Here is a 20,618-nt window from a genome sequence, read left to right on the forward strand (position 1 = left end):
CCTTGCTATTATTCCTTTGCAGGAAAAGATGCCCCGGTCACCTCTGGCCTCACTATGTGTGTCTGTCAGTCTGCCTTTGGCTATAAGCGTGCCAGTGTGAACACGAGTGTGTCTTTGTCTCCTCCAGAGGAGAGCAGAGTACGTACATTAATGACTGTTTTATGTTTCTTGCTATCCGAGTCTCTTTTATTCATGTTGGCCATGACGGCCTAATATCTGCCTGTCAAACAACTTCTATTCACTCGCCTAACAGACTGGAGACTGATACTTAAGACACAAAAAACACACCTACGTATAGGGTGCTCATAGCCTCCTCGGCAGATTAGTGGGTGGTGAAGGAGCCATGCAGTGCATTATGTACTGTTCTTGTACCAATCAATTGCTATTCATTTATTCCAAAGGAGTGACCGTGCCCTGATCTGAGGAGTTATTACGACTAGCCTTGCAGTTTATTCAAATCTTTTTGACAAAACTTTGTTTTCTCTCATCTCTTATTCTCAGCTGTGTTCACTTATTTCCCTTGTCTGTTCGAATTTATCCTCCTCTACTCCCTCTCTCTTTTGTCAACATCTTCTATTCTTTCTACTGTTTTTAATCACTCCCTTCCCAAGTCATCAATCTGCCTATTCACACCCCCCCCCCCCCGCCTCATCCTTGAAATAAATCTTAAATTCTTCTGGCTCGTTTTCCTCCCTTTGTCCAAATGTATTTAAAGAAAATCGACTGAGTGCATCCCAATTAGAAACATTCTGGTCCGTTTGCAGTACAGCTCACCACCAAAAGCCGAGACCTCTGCAAAGGTTCGAGTTAAAATAGAGGTTGATGGAAAGAAATGTCAGTGAAGGGTTTGGTAAACAGCTCAGAGACGCAGTCTAATCAGCTGACATCAATCACAGTTGGCAGAGATGCTTCGTTTCTGCTGAACCAGACTGTCTTTGACTGTGACAACGTATGAGTCAAAGAACACAACTACCACCACCTTCATTTTTGCATCATAAATCCGCTTTACTATACTGAATATAGTCATGGAAATTATTTTTTTGTTGCGACGTTACAAATGTGCAACAACACATCGCTTTTTAGTTTCCCATCTTTCTGTCCAGTCCGTGAGAAAACAAGAGCAAGAAATGACGAAACATATCAGGCAAAATTTAAGATCAATTTTCAGCCAGGAAGAAAAAAGGATCCATCAACACGGACTGATATTTCATTTGGATGCAAGGATGTTACAAAAAATAATTGGAAATGTTCAGACATTTTACTTTGAACTAGACTTTTTAGCACCCTTACCTCCCACAGCCTCTACACACTGTTGTATGCATGTAAAGTATGTAGTACAGCCTAGTAGCCCTAATAACATCCAATTTTAAGCTCTTCACATCCATTAACAATACTATTATCCCCCCCTTCCCCCCTCTCTCTCTCTCACACACACTCACTCACACACACACACACACACACACACGCACGCACTCACTGCTTCAGCCTTGGGACAGCCCAGCATGTTTCACTGGTCTAAACGGATATATCTCTGGGAGAACAGTTCATTTTTTCAGAGTCGATACATTTAACACTCTACGTCAGTCCACATTGGACTGTGGTGGGTTGTTTTATGAGCTGGTGTCACGCTCACATGTCGATACTTTCCCTTTGTACGATACCATGGCCTCAAGAAAAGCTAACAACAACAACAACAGCCCAAAATGCAAAAAGACCAGAGTCAAAAATGAAAAGGGGCCTAAAATGGTAGAAGAGTTTATATGTGCTATAGGCTTCACACATAGAGAAGGTGTGATACTTTTAATTGAGCAAAGTGCTAATTAAGACGGCACCACAGGAGTGACAAAAGGTAATTATCATTAATGAACAGCAAACAGACGCCGCCCCCATCAGCGGGGAACAGCCGCGCCCCTCCCTGCCTCTTAAATGATGATATTATTATGTGACGGCCAGAAAACGGATACATCAAAATGGATGCATTAGCGAAGTAATCCAATTAATTGCATTGTGAAGCGATTGGGTTTTATGTGTAGAGGCTCCTGAGTGGTGCTCCGGTGAAGAAATGTTTGTATGCGTGAAAGGGATCAGCAGGGATGTTTGAATAACACTTCAGATTTACACTTAGACGTTCCTGGCTGATTCATTCATGCATTCCACAGATTCCGCTTGGATATTGAGTCAAATTGACGTGCTGTACAGTGCTGCATTGAGCAATTATTGCACACGAAAGTAAAGACAGACAACTCAATCAATATTTGTAGAAACTAGGAGAGCACTCGATAGGCATACACCACCAAGTTCCATGTAATATTTCTAGATGACCTGATGGAAATATCAACCTCAGACAACTCCAGCGGGACTGTGGCCTCACAGCAAGAAGGTTCCGGGTTGGACCCCCGGCTGGAGCATGGGATCTTTCTGGGTGAGTCTGCATGTTCTCCCTGTTCCTGCGTGGGTTCTCTCTGGTACTCCAGCTTCCTCCCACAGTCCAAAGACATCAAGAGGGGACCAGGTTAATCCAGACTCTAAATTGACCGTAGGCGAGGCTGTGAGAGTGAATGGTTGTCTGTCTCTATGTGTTGGCCCTGCCATGGACTGGTGACCCGTCCAGGGTGAACCTTGCCTGTAGCCCAAAGGCTGCTGGGAAAGGCTCCACCCCCCGCCACCCTTAACAGGATAAGTGGTAGAAAATGGATGGATGGAAATATCACCTGCTTCATTAGCGTGTTAGCATTGTGTCTGAGAGTACTTTTCAATCCTAATCTTCAGATTCAGCTCAAAGCCCTGCTGCGTCTCAGGGCAGCCCATCAGTAGGTCTGATTGGAGGAGACGACGTTTGCGAGACATCACGCGTTTGTCACTCTTGTCACAAAGCTTTACCAGCTTTGCTCTCTGTGTTGACAGTGACCTAACAAAATAGAACCAAACCTTAAGAACCTCTTTTATGTCATACACGCTGTGTTAAAGGACTTTGCTTACATTTTTACCTTATTTTTCATTATAATTGGTAGTTTCTTCTCCAGCTTTACCTCTCCCTCGTCCTCCTATGTATGTATTTTAGAATCAGAACTCTTTTCTGCTAAACTGCTCATCCCTTGCCTTGTCCTTTTTTCCTCTATTTCTCCTATAAGTCGAACAAGAACCCTCCCCTGCTCCCTCTCAGTCCCCTCACATTGTAAGAACCAACAAGTCTGCCAGACAGAAAGAGGTCAGACTTCTTATCCGGGCTTCATAATGGTTTCTGAAGAGCCGAGCACTGTGCATTGCAATAATTAGCAAGCTATCTGACAATAGCCGCTGCATAATCAGGATGGAGATGATGTTGTCTGCCTGTGCCTTTCTCAAACAAACGAAACACTCAGCGTATTCCTGCTTCCTTGATGTAAGTATTATGTTTCATTCTCTCTTTATCTTGTATGTTTCTTTGCCGTTCTGCCAACCACTATTGATCCGTGCTTGTGTCTCGTGCCTTTCCTCTGTCTTCAAACCAAACCGCCAGCCTTCTGTTGCTCTCCAAGTAGGGATGAAGTGAATCTGCCAACCAAACGCTACTTCAGCGCGCAGCAGGGTCAAGAGTCGTCTAAGTGTGTCTGGGATTATTTGTGGGGTCGAGAGCAGTAAAGTCACCAAGCAGCACCTACATACTTAAGCCTCCTCACCCTCAGTGCCCACCCCATACGTGTCCCCCGCAAACTCGGTGTTCACACATATTCTGCTTCTGCTGGTTCTGACAGTGAACTGAGGCTGCATCACAGTCATGAATTATTCAGAACACATGCTGCATGAGGATTTATGGTGACAGTGAAGGGAACAGGTGACGATGGAAAAACATTGAAATGTGGAATTTTGATGTTTTAGTTGAGCTGATCAACTCCTTCAGAGGCCTAAGCTGTTCTCTAACTTGAACTTTTTTCACAGTACATTGTGAGTACTCATTTTGTTTCAGAAACAATGACAAATATCAAACAACTACTAGAAATATTTTGTAATTTCCAGTTTATTGCCACTATTTTTTTGCAACAATTCCTATTAAGAAGTTGAAAATTGAGGTCAGGCAGTGCAGGAACATCACAAAATCTGCAAGTGACCGACAGATTATTTGGTTTTATGTAAAATTAAAGACAGGATTTTGTAATAAATCCAATAAAAATATTCCAATTGGGAAAACTTTGAGGGCAGAAAATTCAAAACTTTAATCAAGTTGGAACTAAAACTTTCTCTTTAGATCAGGCCTGTAAAAAAAACTAAATGACCCCATGCTAATACTTCAGCTGCTCTGCTAAATTGGGTTAGCGCAGTTGTGTTGTATCATTTGCATGTATTTGTCGCTGTATTTGTCGTCTTTACAGAGAGAACACCAAAGAAAAATCAGACGCGTGGCGACAAGAAGTCAGCACGTGGCGACCGTATCGATTCTGAAACCGTCTCAAATATTCCATCTTCCCATTTGTAAGCAGCCTGTTTGTAGTAAAAGTCTTGTGGCTTCAGCGCGACATCAAATGAAGGCTTAATGGTTCTGATGGGAATATTAGTGCATGAATTACGCCTGCATTGTTCTTGTTGCTGCTGCATTTGGGTTTAAGGTCTCAGCCATTTTTCACTGTAGTTATTGGGGTTATTATTCAAGCTGCTGCCGCACTCATTCTAGTGCAGGTGTTGCTAATGTATCTGATGTTCATTTTGGCTTTGAACCACTATTGTATGCACACACACACGCGCACACACACACACACACACACACACACACACACACACACACTCACCAATGCATGTGCAGGTTTGTCTTTCAGAAGAGTGTGACTTGGGCGTCCTCCAGAGCAGATGGCTCAGAGCAGAGAGGAGGAGACAGAGGGAGGGGAACACGTCCAGCATGTATAGTGAGGAGCTCAGTATTTAGACATGACAGTTGTTGAATGATCTGCAAAAACAATCGATGTGGCGCTTCATTCCAACGAAGTCCCTAAATGTCAGTCGGCATACCACAGCTAAACCTACATTCACCTGATACTTTTGCACCTGCTGAGCCGCAGCGTTTGAGATTGGTGGCATTTTCTGTCACAATACATGTTCAAGTGTAACAATGCCACTGCTGTGTGTTTTGAGCAGGCTGACCTTGACAGGTATTGTCATGTTCTGAATACACGGTCAGTTTATTACTAGAGTGCTTAAAAAGACATGTTGGCCCACATTTATTAAGTATGAAATTATAGCATGAAGAACACGACACTCAAAGAGCTGCTGGACACATGGTGTTAAATATAGTCCAGGTTAATGGTAAAAAAAAATAGACATCATCAAAATGCGACCTGTCCACGGTGAACCTCGCCTCTCGGCCAACGTCAGCTGGGATAGGCCCCAGCCCCCCCCCGCAACCCTTAACGGATAAGCAGTGTAGGAAATGGATGGATCGTAAAAATGGAAACCACGTCCTGACCAGGATCATTCCACTGCAGCGAGGAGTATCAACAAAATCTTCTTTAACTTCAACCATCTTTTCCCGGAAAAGATTCATCTTGTAGCATTTGAGACAAGCTTAATAAAAATAACCCCATTAAACGATTATTTCTTTTAAAGAGCAATTAAGGAATTTGTAAAAAACGATTAAAAATACTGGATCTCCATTTAATTGAATCAACAGCGGGAACAAAAACAAGAAAAAAAAAATCTTTCTGCCACCAGTGACTTTTTATTAAACTACAACCATTTTTTTGTGAAGCTAATTCAGTTTAGGACTAAATCAAGGTCAGCTTTGAGGAATACTCATAAGTAGTTTTGGAGCATTTAACATAAAATTGTATGGCTGTTGTTCCTGCAGGAAGTGTTAGGAAATGAAGATGGTATCACACACTCCTAAAGAGTCACACCATTCCAATTACACCCTGACACAGTGCCCATGCTTTTGTGGCAAGCTCCCCCCCCCCCCCCTTTTTCAATTTGCATATGAGGTCATTAATTTTCTCAAAGCCGCAGATTTAATGAGTGGATGGCTGAGAAGCTGAACAGGATGCAAATAATAACATTTGATAATGCAGCACCACAAAAGAGGGGGAGAGGCCTCCCATTCACTGAGATGGGACTTGAGGTAAATATGCACGGTAATTATATATCAGTGCACTTTAATTATGAGGCCATACACAGAGAGGGTGGAAAAAGAGGAAGAAAGACAGAAACACATTGATTTAGATGTAACAGCACAAAAATGAAACATCTGAAATAAAGAAACAATGAGGGAGCCGGAGAGGAATAAAAGCAGAAGAAAAAAAAAACAGGTCAAACACACACACGCGCGCACACCCACACCCACACCCACACCCACACCCACACCCACACATGGCTTCCTTAACTGACCAGAGAATTTTATGTATGGGAAGTAAAAAATAAATCAATAAACTCAAGAAAGAAGCTTTGCTGTGCGTCCGTCTGCTCAGAGGAGTGTGTGTCACGGTAAAAAAGCCACACGCGCTCTGTTTAGACCGGCTCGATCGGCGAATATCCTTTTAGCGTGTTCTGGCTGTTAACTCTGGTGACATCATAGCAACCGATGACACAGTAGCATTCATCACGTGTTGGTCAGATTAGGCATTAGAGAGTTTTGCTCTGCAACAAACAGAAACACAAACACTGGAGATCACATGACCATGACTGCAAAAGGAATGCTCCATCATCAAAATAAAAGCATAATCTTCCTCTGCTTTTAATCCCTTTTTGATGTTTGTTTGTTTGTTTTTTTGGACGTGATATTTCAGGAATTGAATTTCTTCAGATTTGGGACAAACGTCCAGAGAGAAAAGAAATTCAGGTTCTGGTATTTCCTCTTTTTTACCTCAGTAGAACTTGAAACTTGATTTTCAGTGCTTCGTCTACATCTGCAGGTGCTGGTCCTCGCCTGCAGCAACCAGTCAACACAGAGAAAGAGGATCTGATCTTTTACCGCTGTTTTAAAAATAAGAAAAGATGTCACACAAATTGGTTCTTTCAAGAAATAGTTTGGAGGGGTGGATGAATGGATGGACGGGTGAATGGATGAACGGGTGAATGGATGGACGGATGGATGGATGGATGGATGGATGGATGGATAGAGAGCTCTTCAGAATGGGGATGAGGAGGATGAGGCGTGGAGTGGACAGATGTGCTCTAATGTGTTTTGGCCACATCTCTACAAGGACAAAATCATCACACGCACACACACACACACACACACACACACACACACACACACACACACACACACACACACACACACACACACAGTCAGCCAGCATATTTACAACCTATACTCCTTTATGAGGGTGCGGAAAAGAAAAGGTTGTTATATCCTTAATTTTTCTTTGTTTTCGTCTGCATCTTTATCTTTTTGATGTCACAAACACACATTCCCTGTTTACATGGAAGGAAAGCTAATGTGACACCCAGCCGTCCGCTGCTGATTTCAGCCAATCACACAATTAGAGAGCTGATGACCCATCTGTCCACATGATTGGCTGATGGATGTGGCTGATTGCGTGAGGACGCGTACGTTTTGCTGGTGTGTGTGTGTGTGTGCGTGAGAGTGTGTGTCTCAGTGTGAAAGGGGCTGAAGAGACCCCAAACACGTCTGGTCAGTGACAATTTCCTTTTGTTACCCGCAACCACCAACATTGTGAGAGCGCGAGCTAATGCGGGCCTGTGAACAACTTAATAGCACTTGAACCAGTTTGCCAACTTGGAGAAATGATTTCATTCAATTAGATAACTCCCCCTCTGCCTATGTGGAATGACTCATTTGTGATATAATAGCCACGTAATGGCTTGAAAGCGGGTTCTGCAGGAAAAGACAGATGTGGGGGGGAGAGAAGGCGAAATAGTAACAGAGAGGCGACTCTGGAGCGATACACACTTCAGCTATTTCTACAGATATAAGAAATGACAAATTGTGTGTGTGTGTGCGCGCGCACACACACACACACACACACACACCTTTGGCTCTATTTGCTGTCCATTAACAGTGTGTGGTGCTGAGCGATAGCAGCAGAGATAGCATCTTCTCCGATGGTATCTGTTATCGAAGTACACGCGTCCTTCAGGCGTCCATCATCCTATCGCTCCTCTCATCTCTCCTCTATCTCTCTTGCCATCCTCCTCCCTCGTCTCCTGTCTCCTCACCTTGCCACTCCTCCGCAACCCCAAAAATTCTTACTCGTCATCTGCTCAGGTTTTCTTATCCGATCCTCGTTTCTTGGTGTTCACTGCTTTTAATTTCATATCTCACCCTCTCATTGGATTTCATCAGCCTGGCCTACACATGCCTGAATATAATAAGTCACAGAGCAAGCAGCTCTTGACTAATAGGAGTCTGTCAGAGACGGAGCCAAGAAAACTTGAGTAACATCCCAGTTATGCACCTTAGCTGACCTCAGATTCAGGAACTGTGGACTACAACCTGGTGGGCTAGCAGTGGTCCAGCATGAAACACTGCAAGGATCCTTCAGTCCCCCATCGCGGGGTGTTGTAGACGACAGCGGCTGTTGATACATCTTAATCTGAGACAAGGTTCACTCTAAATTTCTCACGTGAGGAGACAAAGTCGATATAAAAGATAAACATACAGACAGAACTCAAGTGAATTCACATATTTAAGAAAATTGCATGGTTGTAGTCCAAACTGCATGAGAGACCGACAGCTGATGAGCAGAAGTGAACTCTGCTCAGAGAAAAAAAACATCTAAAGAGCTGTCCGTTTGGCGTCTTGCTGACAGACCAGGATGATGTCACCCCAGCATCATATTCATTCTGATTACATCACAGCAAATTTTAAGTCGCCATCATCCAGATGCAGTTCAGCCGGCTGGGCAGATTCAGGATGCCTCCCAGTGGAAGTTTCCCAGAGTGATTCAAGCAGGAGAGTTCACCCCCCGCCTGAGAACACCTCAGGATAGGGTTGTATAAGGGCTAGAGCTGCTGGGTAGAGGGGCCTCTGGGTTACCCTCTGCTCAGCCCACCTGGATTCTGATAAACAAGTCATGCAAAAAAACGTTCAAGTTGATTTTTCAAGCTGATGAAATAAACGTAAGGCACCGAGTCCCTCACAGGTCCCGGGAGCTTCCCCTTCTCCTCCCGTTCCAACACTTAAGGGGAGCATTTCTACAAAACCTTGATCCACAGCTGAATTCTTAATCACCTTTTATGCCAGTGTTTATGATAACAATCCAGGTGAGCGGAGGGAAGCCGTTGGACGATAGGCAGTCATCGTTCCCACCATTGCAGTCAAGAAAAGCGGCAATTTTCTATAACTGCTTTACAAAGGTAAATTACACTGATCATAATGATGACAGATTGATTATTTTTTATGGTTGAACAAACAGTCCCCCCCCCCCACACACACACACACACCTCCTCGTTTCTCGGTGACATTAACCAGCGCTCACACAAACAACACACACTGAATTTCTAATCAATTTCTGTATTTTTCTTCAAGTGGTCTCTTCAGGTAAAACGGCTGAATTGGCTGATCGCTTCCATCAAGGATTTCTGCTAAGTACTGCCAAGAGGAGAGTGTGTGTGTGTGTGTGTGTGTGTGTGTGATTGAAGACAACTTCTCTCTCTCTCTCTCTTGTCTACTCTGTCTTATCATTCCTGCCTCACACACACACACACACACACACACACACACACACACACACACACACACACACACACACACACACACACACACACACAAACACACACACACACACTCCTTCAGGAAGCAATCAAGCTCTTGTGGAGAGGTTGGAGTAGTTCATATGAATGTTGCTCTCTGAGTGGTTACTTGAGTCATGGGGTCATGTCTTAGCCGCCGCCCCCTCTTGGCCTTAATCATCCTCCATTACCCTATTCTTATACGTGTGTGTGTGTGCAGGAGAACATTTAAATAATTTTGACTATTTGTGTGCATTCTTACAAACAAATACTTTGCGCAAAGATCCACAGGAATGATGTGTGTGTGCACGTGAATAGCACAGATGCAGGCGTGTGTGTTCAAAGAGCGTCATCAGGAAACCAGGGTCGCCAAGGTGACGGAGGAAAATGAGGGAGAGAGAGAGCAAGAGATTAAGGAGGTGACGGGTGAGATGGTTGATGGAAAGGAAGGAGCGTGGCGAGGGCAGGAGGAGACCAGGGGTGAAGAAGGGGCGTGAAGGAGAGATGGAGAGAACGAGGAAGAGAGAGCTCTTGAGAGGAAGAGGGTGGTAATTACTTGAGTTCCTTCTCCAGTCGGTCTCTTTGCACTTTGTATGATTTTGAGGCGCAGCCACGTGGGGATGAAAAGATTTCACAAAAGACGATTGTTTTAAGCAATTACTGTACTGCATTTGCATTCAATCCAAATTATCAGTTTTCATTTAATTGCTGGAGCTTTAACTCCTTTTTTTTACCGTGCTGAACGTGTTCATGGAACCCAAATCTGACCCCGATGTCATTTGGTCTTTTTGGAGGTGACATAACCTGGACTGTATAAGAGACGTTGACGGGTCTAAAAACTGAAGTAAAAGTGGATGTGCTTGCACTCTTTGGCAAATCCACTTGTTGTAAAGTGAGACAAACAGGAAAGACGTGTCCAAAGACAACTTGAATGGAAATATTTTCTTGGTGAAATTCTCTACCCCGACGCTGGTTCCGAGTCTGCTTTAATGTGGAAAGATGTTCCATTTTTGGCGACCCAAAGACGGGCACTGCCTCAAAGTTGGGGTTTCCTACAGGACGCCACACTGGCTGTGTGTCCGTGAGATGCAACGAATTAGTTCACCCACTTGTTTCTGAGTCAGTTTTCCAGTCCAATTAGTCTTCACATTAAAACTGGCAATATTTCCCCTGTAAATGTAATCATTTTTTGATTTAAGATAGTTGGACGATAGCAATTTGTGCAACAGCAAAACAGTTTCTCCTACTTTCAAGAGTTGTGTGAAAAACTGTACGGCAACACCTTTCGGCCAGCTTGACAATCTGAGGTCAGAGCAATGATCCAACACAGGCATCCAGAGTGCTGAAGGGACTTCTGCTCTAAAATATATTCAGGACGATGACATACAACATAATATTTTAAATAGTTATTAACAACCCAACCTCCCCCCTCCCCCCACACACACTCCTCTAAATGACTTGTCAAACAGCGCATCCCTAACAAATGCACCACCAAAAAGCTGCTTGTGGAGCCATTCAAGGCTGCAGCAACACTGATGATGTATTAGCTAACCTGTGGCCATGCCCTTGTCAAAACACTACCACTTCATCTGCTGATGGATGGAGGGACGGATGGAAGGATGGAGACAAAAGAAAGGAAGGGTGGAAGGAGAAGAGAGGGAGATGTGATGGATGGAAAGGCAGAGAGATCAGGAGGAGACGGCAGGACGCTGAGGGACACAGCGCGGGGACAGAGACAGTGGTTCCTGACAGTGCAGCTGATATTTGTGTTCTATGACGTGTTTGAGGGCAGAGAGGGTGATGAACTCGGCACACTTTGTCTTTTTTGATGATAAATGAGTCTTTGATTCACAGCGGGAGGAATAAAAGCCCCTCTCATCTGTCTCTCTCTCTGTCTCCTTTACACCGCGGGGTCCTGTTCTTTGACAAAGGGCTAAAAAAATGAAGTCAAGAGGTGGCAAAGCCTCCAACTGGAGGAGCATCTTGCATGAAGGCGGGGGAGGCCGACTTGTCAGGCAAACAGCTTTTTTGTCTTCTACAGTTCACCTCCAAGTTTACATGCAAAACACGGGACATTGCTACCAAATAAAACTAAAAAAATAGTCACTTTATTATGATATAAAGACACGGAGCAACTCAGAAAACGGTGCAGCTCTCAGCACACCTCCTCCACGTCTCCCTGGTGACCATCTCCAAACAATCATCCATCCTGAGCATCTCCAAGACACACACTACATCCTGAGAGCTCTCCTGCCGACTTTCTCCGCCTCTCTCCAGCATCCTCACATATCCTTTTTCCTCCCTCTCCTCCTTCCGTTTTCCTCCCTTGGGTTCATTATCTCTCTAAACTCTGTTGTCACATCCCCAGCAGCCTCCCAAGAGTATTTAATTTCAGTGTTGTGTTTGCACTGCAGGGACATTCTTTACAGCGTCAAGAGAGTCACCTTTTAAGAAGAACAACAATCAAACACTGTCTCTCTCTCTCTCTCTTCTTCTTCTACTCTCATCCCTTTCTCTTCTCCTCTTTCCAGAGGATTAACCCATTTATTTGCTCATTCCATTCTCTGGGAAGTGTGCTTGTGCCTTTTATCGCCTCTTTGATGTCCTTCCTTTCTCCTGTCTTGGCTGCTCTTGTAAGGTCTCTTCAAACCACTGTTGGCTTTACAAAGTTTATGTTTCTGGTGTCTCTGAAAGCAAACATGTCGAAGACGACAGGGGCAGCTGTTTCATGATTCTTGAGAGGCGGTGAAGGGAAATGTATTTCTACACTACATTTCTTGAACAGAAGAGATAATAAAGGACATTATCTTGGTATGGCATCAGATAGAATAGGACAACAGCTGTAGGCTTTAAAAAATACAGCTGTTTTACACTTTAAGAAACAAAACTAAACACGTTTCAGTGTGGCTCTACAGTTTCTGCGTCTCAAATGTATTTCCAGGACTAACCCTCAACCTGCCCCCTCACTCTTGACCTGTCCACTACAACCCACTCTTAGGATCACTGGATCCTCGCCAGGCCGAGGTCCAGGAAAACACCAGAGGAATAAGGACGAGAGGTCGCCCCTGGACAGGTGCAGACGAGACATCCAGGAAGAAGTGTCTGGGAGTGACGAGTACGTATGTTTCCCAGAGGAGCAAGTAGGTCAATCAGGAATTGTTGTTTTCAAGGACAACAAAAAGCAGAGGGAGATTTCTGAGAAACGGAGCAGATGAAGCTCCAATCCCTTCAGGATTATCACTCTGTGCTTTTAAAACAATACCATTTCCAGAATTTTCCATCCAATCCCCCACAAAACAATAAGAAAGGAAACTCAACTCCTTTTGTATTTGATTTTCCAAGTCACTTGGAAGGTATTATTCCCCCGATCTCCCATTCCCGCCGAGAATCACATTGTTCCAGCAAGTATAAATAGAAATCAAGAAAGTTGGAAACTTTGTTTTCCTTTAAAGCCAATCCACTTTTCAAAAATCATCTTCGTCCGTGGAGTCCAAAACGATAAACCGGGGAATAAACTTACTCTAATGCTCGTCCATGTTTTCCTTCAATCAGGCCTTCAGTCACAGTAAAAAGGGCTGCTGTCTTGGCTGCCATTATGCCGTATAGACAGACAGTATGGCACTAGAAAGAGTTGTGTCAGAAACCATATGCTCACTTGAACACAATGGCTGTCGCGTCGCCTCGCCTATCCTCAAGACGACAGACACCAACACTCAGGTGTGAACACACACATCATATACATGCATGACAATAAATAAATATCCTCTCTTGAAAGGTGGAAATTTCCCTCTGACTCACTCTTTTTCTCAAGACTATCCGCTTCACTCACATTTCCTGGCTCATTTTCTTTCTTTCCTTTTCTTTTGCTCACTTGCCTTTGTCCCTCCTCTAACCCCCCCCCCCCCCTCTTCTGTTTCTGTGCCATGCAGTGAAAACAGGACGCATGTGACAGACCAGGAGGCTCCTCGCCGTCCCTTGGCATTACCAGTGTGTGTGTGCATTTACATGTTTCTCTTTATACATGTGTGTCAGCAAAATAGATGGACGCAGCTGTCAGCTTAACACTTCCTGTAGTCCCCTCGCTAACCTTGTGCTAACCTGGAAGTATTTCTCAACACCATCGGCTAAGTCTTCCTGTTTGGAGTCACTCCAGGGCTAAGCAGCTTGGGCACGCGCACGCACTCTCTCACACACACACACACACACACACACACAAACACACACACACACACACACACACACACGGATGTATCTGCTCTTGCCTGCAGACCCTCAGAGACCTGGAAAAACATGTCAAACACTATCACACACACTGTTCTCGCCATGTTTCACCATTGCAAAACCTTAACCCTTGACCTTAAAATTCCTCCTTACGAGTCAAGTCCTCTGCGAGACATCCCTCGCCCACAGTCACACAGACAAACTCCATTTTCGCTTCAGTATTAGTAGCTGTCATTCCACACCTTCAGAAATGTCATACAACCCCTCCTCCTCTTCTCCTGTGAGGAAATGAATAAAAGAGCAACAATAAATGAGTAACTAGTTGTATGAATAAAAACAAAAACTGACGTGGCCAATACGGATCACCCTCTGGATGTTTTGTCTGCTTGACTGAGGGCGTATTGCCGATTTAAATGGGTAATATACATCTTGGTGTGGGGATGAGTATATCCAGGGGCAGGGGTGGAGTGCAGAGCTCCACTCAAGAGGCCTTGTTGGGCGTCAAGGCCCTGGGCTCGCCTAAAGGCACAGCCCGTCTGGAGAACCCCTTAGCTGGGTAGCCGCTGAATAAAAGATGGAAGGGAAGTGTCAGTCTGGAAGGCCAGGAGCGCTGGGAGGCCTAGCGCCTGCCTGCTGAAGACAAACAGATGCTAGTTTAGACAAGAAAGGAAAGCAAGCGGACAGAAAGAAAGGGTCATTATGGAGTTTCACTCTGGAAATGAGTAGTGGCATCCAACCTGAATTCAACATGTCTCTTCTAAAAGGTGAGGAAAGATATAAACTGCGTGGAACTTTATGTGCTTCAAATTAAATTCATATTTGATGATTTTGACGTCTTGTTTCTATCTTATCTTAGAGCAAATTTTAATTTTAAGATAAATAAACAGAAATGTACATTAGGGAGTGCAATGCAACACTCCAAGAAGGTGGCGGTAGAGGCTGTGGCTGTAAAAACAGACAAGAAGAAGAAGAGGCGCTAACTTGGAGAAAAGGAAGACATTTTGAGGAATGAACAAGTCTAAATTGTTCTTCAGTCGCAGCTCAAACATGTGGCATGCTGCCCGAAGACGACAACATCTGGAAATATCCAGAGTTACGAAGGTTTAAGATAAGCAACATCAGAGCTCCTTCAAAACAGGAGTCCCCTATTCTGTTTTACACATTTGCTTTAAAAAAAAAGAAAAAAGGGCAAAAAAGCCTCAAATCAGCATTCACAACTTTTCTGGTGAAACTTTGCCATTTACATGAACTTTCCCTGATGCGATACTTGAAGAGCGCATCAAAACACGCTGATGGGGACACAACAACAGTTTCACCACGACGCTCTGGACAGACGGGACAGGACATGAGTGGGTTTGGGACATTCTGGTTACAGTCTCTAACAACCATTGTGTCAGCAGCACATCATCTCGTAGGAATCCTTGATACTCCCTGTAAACTGTAACCCCCTCGTCTCACTTTCTACACACGACCACAGGCACACAAGTCATAAGTATGTGCTAATGAGCTGAGTGTGTGTGGGCGGGGATGAGTGCCGTATGTATGTGTGTTTGTATGTGTGCGTGTAAGTGTTTTGCATTTGAATTGAATCTGAAGAGCATCAATGTGTTTCACTAGCACTCCGCGCAAACACAGCTAGTGTTTCATAGACACCTTTCACACCTCCTCAAGTGTGTGTGTGTGTGTGTGTGTGTGTGTGTGTGTACATGCAGGCGTGTAAATGACACATTATCAACAATGGTAAATAACAAGGATGTGGGCTGTTGTCACGCGGTACAATGGGTTTTTGTTGTGTAATGCAGCCTTGGTGGATTTATTAAATAGCACAGGAAATCTTGACAAGGAAGAGCACATAAGAAATAGGTTTATTAAATTTACCTTGCTTTTTAATAGACATATATCCTCACAGCTAAAAGCAATAACTTGTTCAGAGTGGCTACAAAGCACCAGACTGGCATTATCTACATTCACCGTCACAGTTTACCTAGTTTTCAAATCCCAGTGGAGGAGAGGAGTGACAAAATCCCAAAAAGCACGGACCAGCGCTGAAGGTAATGTGCAGCACTTGTGTCTGCTCCACAGCCAAGTATAAAGGAAGGAATTGTGTATCACCTGCAAGTAAAATCCTATTTTGGTGTATACACTGGATTTCATTTGATAGAGTTAAGTTGAAAACATGTCTGCAAAGGTTATAACAAACAGGATGAATGTGGTGAGGTATGAGGGAGGAAAACATGTAGAGCGAATGAAGGGAGACGGACAACAGAAAGCCATAAAGACAGAGGTGGAGGGAGGAGCGCATACTGCATTAGTTATCTCGGTCTCTCAGTGTTAGTTAATAGAATTGAAGTGCTTTGCATATATGCTAATCATCCGCACAGGCAGCGGATTATCACCACGCGCTGCCAAGAGTTCCAATCCCTCCATCCTCACGTCCATTCCACTGGCGATACCCGACTCTTCATCTTTCTATCTTCTCTTGGAAGTCACCACCTAATCATTCCCTGTGGTTTTTTGATGTTTTCTCCTCTATTCTCTCCATTTTCATCCTCTCTTTTCCCCCCTCCATCACCCCTCTGTTTTATCAATACACACTCTAGAAGTCATGCTGTTGCAAGTCGAACAAGACAGCAAGACTTTTCCATCTCTCACAAACACACACGCACGCGCTCACACACACACCGACACACACACACGCACACACAGTGATTGGCTCAGCGTAGGCTAATAATAGATGATTGGTCATCCTGGGTGGTAAAGCTGAGGAAGGCACACAGCAGGAGTTTGGCCAAACGAATACATTAGAAAGTAGATTCAGAGTGAGCCGGAGGATCGAGTTCAAGCTCCGAGGTTATCTCGCTTATCCATGGTGGCCGCTGTGCAAATATTTCACCAAAGATTTCATGGCAACACACACAGACTAGTCATGCTCCAGCTTGTTGCTCTCGACAGCACCACAAACACACATGCAGGCCACCAGATATTTTATGCTCTGTATCTGTCTGCACAGCTGATGTCACGGCTCCCATTTGTGGAAGCAATTTTAGGTGCTTGGCAGATCAGTAGCCAGAGAGTTGGAAGGTGTGTGTGTGTGTGTGTGTGTGTGTGTGTGTGTGTGTGTGTGTGTGCGCGTGCGTGCACGCATGTGTGCGCATGTGTGCGCATGTGTGCGCTAGGGGGGCAAGTGGCTTGAGAGACCGTCCTTTAAAACACTAGTGGGTGGTTCCATGTTTCCAGGGCTGGGCAGAAAGACCCTGACGCCGTCCGTCCGGGGATTATGGGTAATTTTTGCTTTGAGATTGTCATCAAGAGGCCCAGAATGTATGGCAGTGCCCCTGCTCTGCTCTGGCTCAGCTGAGGAACTGCTAAGCACATTTTTGTTATTGCTTTAAAGGTCAAGACTGAGAGGAGCTGGGTGAAAGATCCAGATGACAAACATTAAAATAAATCTAACTAAAATGCACTGAATGCATTTTACAGTTTTGGTTTCAAAATGTATTAATTGTGTCCTTACTCTCAGAAATTCTGTTCCCCTTCGTTTACTACCAGGAAATTACATGTTAGTGGAAAGTTTTCTTGTTTCTTCAAGTAAGTTGGGGATTCACAAGAGAGACTGGTGAATGAATATGATGGATGCACTATGACCAATAAAGACATGTAAACCAAAAAAAGAAAATCAAACTCTTAACACAAAAAGCTTGTTCTTCGTCAGTTATGGTTGTAGGAATTCAAAAGGAAACTTTAAGTAATATTGTTCCAGGAGGCTGATTCTGTTTATATACAACCAGTGTCCATACAAAAGCTCTATTAGTCCTTACATACAGTATAAATAGAAGTGAAACAGGCAGCACTGGCCTCCTCAGACACAACTGGACACACAAACATACACAGAAAAATCCATGTGGGCATATAGATTATTTATAAATATGTGGTTATTAAGATGCCTTTTGATTTCTGAGAAATGATCTGGCATGGGAAAACACACACACACACACATACACGCAAGCACGCACGCACGTGCTAATTCTTGCTTATTATTCTTGTTTTGTCGCCCTCGGGCTATCTGTGTCTTCTGCGAGACAGCGTTTCCTTAGACGTCAGCTATAATAGCTTTGAATGATGTTTATGTATGCTTGAAAGACAAAAACAAACCTTGACCAATTAGTGTCCATCTCCATTAAATGTATCTGTCTCCCGTTCTTTCATTTGTGCTCCCCCCTTTAAAGGCTCAACCCTTAAACACTGACTTATTGAAGACAGACGTGTACTGACAGACACACGAGCACCGGTACAGGCGGATGCTCCTACAAGCTCAAACCTACGTCTGACAGAATTCGAGGAAGTCACTGGACATCAGAGTTTGGCTGTTTCCTTCAATGACTGCGGTCAAGTAACCCCGAGACGACGACAGCCTCCAGCTCCGGGTTGTTAGCTTCTGGCTTCTACAAATGCTGCAGTTGGTTGCCTGCATGTTCCACACATGCTTAGTGGAAAAAAGATGGCAACTGTGCAACAACAAGAAGTGATAATTTTCCTTTTTTTGGTTGATAAAAACTTAAAGATGAAAGATTGGAGAAGGATTAGTTACAGACTGGGACCTGCAGGAGCTACTGGGATTTATAGTGCATTATGGCTATTATTCAGCCCTGATAAGAAGAAGAATGATGGTCGAAACTACCAAATTAGATCCAAATTGAATTAAATTTGGTAATCTCAAGTGTAAACCAATAATCCGACTACTGACCTTATTCTGAGTAAGACAATATTTTGATCCTGCATGTGTCTCACAGAATGTACCACTATATTCACGTTACAATGAGACACAGCAAAGTCGGAGTACTGACTGAAGATGTGAGCGCTGCATCCCTACATTCCATGACATGTAGAGTGTCTTCTTGCTGATGACCCACAATGAGTTTAGAGTCAAGTTTGTAACACTCCTAAAGAAGTTTGAATTCTGCTAATATTGCAAAAAAAATGTTGCGAAAACAAACAAGTCTACAACAGACCTCTAAATGCAACTCGGATCGGAATACTCCACTTGTTTTAATCCAATTATCCTTTTACAGACTACAACTATTTTGCTTCATGCAGCCAGAAAATGCTGCTTTAGCATCGAGTTAAGAGAGTTGTTTAAAGTTAAGACTGGATTCCGTTTAATGTCGCCACGCTCCTTTCCTGTAAAGATTTGTTGTGCAGGTTTGAGGAGAAAACAAGTGATGAAATGACTGCAGAATTCTTCTTTATCTCCGTCTGTCTTGGCATCTATCGCTACCTCCCTCCCTCCCCATCTCTGCCCACCACCTCATTTTCTCTCTCTCGCTCTCTCTCTTTCTGTTGGCCTATGTCTCTCGCCCTCCTTGCCGACAGTAGCAGACTACAGCAGGTTCCTGGTGTGAGGTCACAGGCAGCCTTCTTGTAGCATATGGACTCGTTTCCTTCCAAGAAAATCCCAGCCAGATGAGACCACACACACACAAACATGCACACATGCACACACACTACAGAGAGCATTACAAAATAACACACGATATAAAGAAAACACATAGGTTTGCGAGCATATACACATACACAGTGGCAGTCGAAGTGTGTGAGATTAAAGAAGCTAGGAGCTATCTGATCTCTCCTCTCATCTTCTCTGTGACCCGGAGGCTCAATCGACTTGACTTGGAGTAATCTTGGTGTTAAGACACACACACTCGACACTCAATATGCCAGTAATCCACTGACGACCAGCTGAGGAAGTGTGAGCTCTTAACAAACACACACAAACTCACAAACACTTAATCACCAGTGAAAACATAGCGGCCGTCTGATAATCTGGCACAAACTCGCTGATTTCTTAGAGTGGACAGAGCATGAGCGCACACATAAACACACTCCAGCAGCGCCTTGTAATCCTAAATAAGTGTCTCAAACAGAAGTTCAGTGATAACTCGTAATCTTTAGCAGGCTTCAGTGTGAGCTCACACACACGCACGCACGCACACACACACACACGTGAACATATGCAGGAGGACACACACACACAGAGCTGGTAATCTTCCAGCCAGCTGAAGTGTAATCAAGAAGGAGACAGCCATATGTCTGAGGGTGCTGAGCCTTGGCCTTTCCTCTCAGTCCCACTTTCTCACAGGCTTTCTTGTTTTTCGAGCCACTTGGGCTTTTATTTTTTACTTTTTACAGCACAATAATCACCTGTAAAGGTAAAATGGCACATTACTAGAACCCACTGGTATCTTTTCGTACACCTTCACTTCTTTAAATCCTGTTGTATAATGTAAATTCAAATAGACAACATAAATTTGCACACTTGAACGGGAAACAAATATGAACTTCACATGGATGGCTCATAGGGGACAGTCGGCTCTCTTTAATTAGAGTAATTTAGAAACTTGTTTTAAGACGTGCTCTAAGTGTTATCACTGTTGTGATTTGGCGCTGTATAAATCACATTTAATTCAAATGAATCGGGGGATGGGGGACTTGGGAGTGAGTCGGATGAGGAGTCACGGGTTTGGAGGGCCAATAAATATGTATATTTTATTTTCAATAGAACTCTTGGTAGCCTTTTTGTTACCGTTTGTGCTTAATTTTCCACTCTTATTTGCATTTTTTTTTTAATTGTTGAATTTGGTTAAAGTGAATGTCAGTAGGGTTTCTCACTTTTAAAAAGATAAAGTTATAAAATAAAGTCAACATAATCTATGTGATGAATGTGGCTGGTATTTGTGTATCAA

General features: G+C 43.8%; 1 long non-coding RNA gene across 3 annotated transcripts in view; it reads right to left on the reverse strand.

Annotated features, from left to right (window-relative positions):
- Positions 1 to 5,781: 5,781 nt before the first annotated feature.
- LOC147272741 (uncharacterized) overlaps positions 5,782 to 20,618 on the reverse strand; it is a 108,733-nt gene continuing 93,896 nt past the window's right edge. The window contains exons 5-6 of one of the 3 annotated variants that reach the window (XR_015112269.1): positions 6,824 to 6,886; positions 5,782 to 6,597 (exon numbers count right to left, since the gene is read on the reverse strand). This is a non-coding gene — a long non-coding RNA (uncharacterized LOC147272741). Of the gene's footprint in view, positions 6,598 to 6,823; positions 6,934 to 20,618 lie in introns of all 3 variants that reach the window. The other 2 variants (XR_015112281.1, XR_015112277.1) reach the window with 2 other exon arrangements.

The sequence above is a fragment of the Aulostomus chinensis genome, chromosome 1 (genome assembly GCF_037954235.1).
Source record: "Aulostomus chinensis isolate RoL2024-O1b breed Wild chromosome 1, RoL_Achi_v1.0, whole genome shotgun sequence".
NCBI classification, from domain to species: domain Eukaryota; kingdom Metazoa; phylum Chordata; class Actinopteri; order Syngnathiformes; family Aulostomidae; genus Aulostomus; species Aulostomus chinensis.